Source organism: Octopus sinensis, linkage group LG17 (assembly GCF_006345805.1).
Source record: "Octopus sinensis linkage group LG17, ASM634580v1, whole genome shotgun sequence".
Taxonomy (NCBI): domain Eukaryota; kingdom Metazoa; phylum Mollusca; class Cephalopoda; order Octopoda; family Octopodidae; genus Octopus; species Octopus sinensis.
Window position 1 is genome coordinate 44,820,758 of NC_043013.1, and position 2,500 is coordinate 44,823,257.

At 36.0% G+C, this 2,500-nt stretch overlaps 1 protein-coding gene across 1 annotated transcript in view; it reads right to left on the bottom strand.

The window, feature by feature from the left end:
- The window catches only part of LOC118766647, a 32,904-nt gene that overhangs the window by 15,277 nt on the left and 15,127 nt on the right, over positions 1-2,500 (bottom strand). The window lies entirely within an intron of this gene.

Genomic DNA, 2,500 nt, shown 5'->3' on the forward strand with positions numbered 1-2,500 from the left:
AGCATAATAGGAAGTCATACATACATACACTTATACATACATACATACATACATACATACATACATACATACATACATACATACATACGTACGTACATACATACATGCATGCATGCATGCATTCATACATACATACATACATACATACATACGTACGTACGTACGTACTTACATACATACATACATACATACATACATGTATTCATACATACATACATACATGCATGCATGCATGCATTCATACATACATACATACATACATACATACATACATGCATACATACATGCATTCATACATACATACATACATACATGCATGCATTCATACATACATACATACATACATACATACATGCATTCATACATACATACATACATGCATGCATGCATGCATTCATACATACATACATACATACATACATACATACATACATACATACATACATACATGCATACGTACGTACGTACGTACGTACTTACATACATACATACATTCATACATACATACATGCATTCATACATTCATACATGTATGTATACATACATGCATGCATGCATGCATACATGCATACATACATACATACATGCATACATACATACATACATACATACATACATACATACATACATACACGCATGCATACATACATACATGCATGCATACATACATATATTCATACATTTACACAGACATGCATACTTAATACATACTTATGTGTGTGTCTATGTGTGTATGTATGTATATATGTATGTCATTATTCAGTTTATTTCAAGATTTCTTGCCAATAGAGGAAGAACCGGTTTCTAATCTAGAACCAAAGTTCCTTCATTGGAATTTTATCATCAACAACAGAGTATTTTTGCATGTATGTATCTATGTATGTATGTGCGCATGTAGGTATGTAAGTATGTATTTATGAATGCATGCATGTAAGTATTTATGTATGTATGTGTGTATGCATGTATGTATGTATATATGTATGCATGCATGTATGTATGTATGTATGCATGTATGTATGTATGTATGCATGTATGTATGCATGTATGTATGTATGTATGTATGTATGCATGTAAGTATGTATTTATACATGCAGATTTGTATGTTTTATGTATGAATTCTCATGCATAGAGTTACATATCTAGAGATGCTCGTATATATTTAAATGATAAACTTCTGGCAAGTTTTACAGATTTTTACAGTTCCACTGATGGATTGGATCTGTAGCCTTCGAATTAGCTTTCTTCTTTCTGGTTTTGAGAAGCCTAATTTCTCAAGATTGGTATTTAGGCAGTGTGTTACATATTCCAGGGCTCCAATAATTATAGGTATAAACCTGAACTTGTAATCTGGAGAGAGTAACTGCAAATTTCTCAATAGTTCAGCATAAGTGTTCTCTTTTTCACTGATCTTCAGCTTTATGTTAACATCCGCTGAGCAGCTAATTTCCACAACTGTGCACAGTTTCTCTTCTCTATCCCAAATCATTATATCAAGTCCGGTGTGCTTACGTTTTATTGAGGTCTTCACTGGGACATTCCACCAGTATTCCTTTTCATTATGAGTGGCTATGGCCTCTGCCATATTGTGAGTTTTATTTCTTTGTCCTCGGGATTATCCTTCCGATGGATTTCATTGTAGAGTGTCCTAGCTACAACGTCATGTCTCATCGCTAGATAATACCATGATGACATTTTCGGACAACTGCTTATGATGTGGGTGATATCTTCAATGTGAACTCCGCAGTCTGCATCGGTTGTCACATTTTATGGCTTTTCCCGCATCTCTATCCCTTTTGTGCATCAGGTACTTGGTTGATATTTCCTGTTCCTGGATTGCAAACGCATACCCTTCAAAGTGGAAGGTAATAACCCGGCTATTCGTCCATGATAGACTGCTTTGATGGTCGATGTTATTATCATCACTGAGCTTTCTACTAACATATCCATGCATAGTCTTCTGCTCATATAGGCTAATCTTTTCATCTGATGATACGTTGCGGTAGAGTCGTGCGACTTCTTTGGGCATGCATTCTAGGTTATCAGACAAGGAATGTTGCTCAAGGAGTTGTCTTCCAAGTTTTATGATGCTGGCAGCTTCATGTAGGCAAACTTGGTCAAGGGATGCACTTCGACGCTTGGTGGTTAAAAGATGTTACCGAAGGGATATGATGCGACATTCAAAGGCACATAGGATCGATGTTAAACCTCTGCCGCCTTGTTTACGTTTTAGCTAGAGGCGGTCTACGTCACTGTTTATGTGGAGATTGTGTGCTTGTTAGTATTTTTCGGATTTTCACATCAATGGCTCGGATCTCATCAAGTGTCCAATCAAGCATCCCAAATGTTAGTATGAGTACTGCAAACACACTGTGGGCCACTGTTTTATTGAATGCAGAAAGTTCTGAGGTCCAAATTTTCTTTATTAGGCTGCAATATTCTTTAGTGACATACAGGTGCCACTGTAAGATATATTTTCATCCATCCCTAGATACCTGTAACA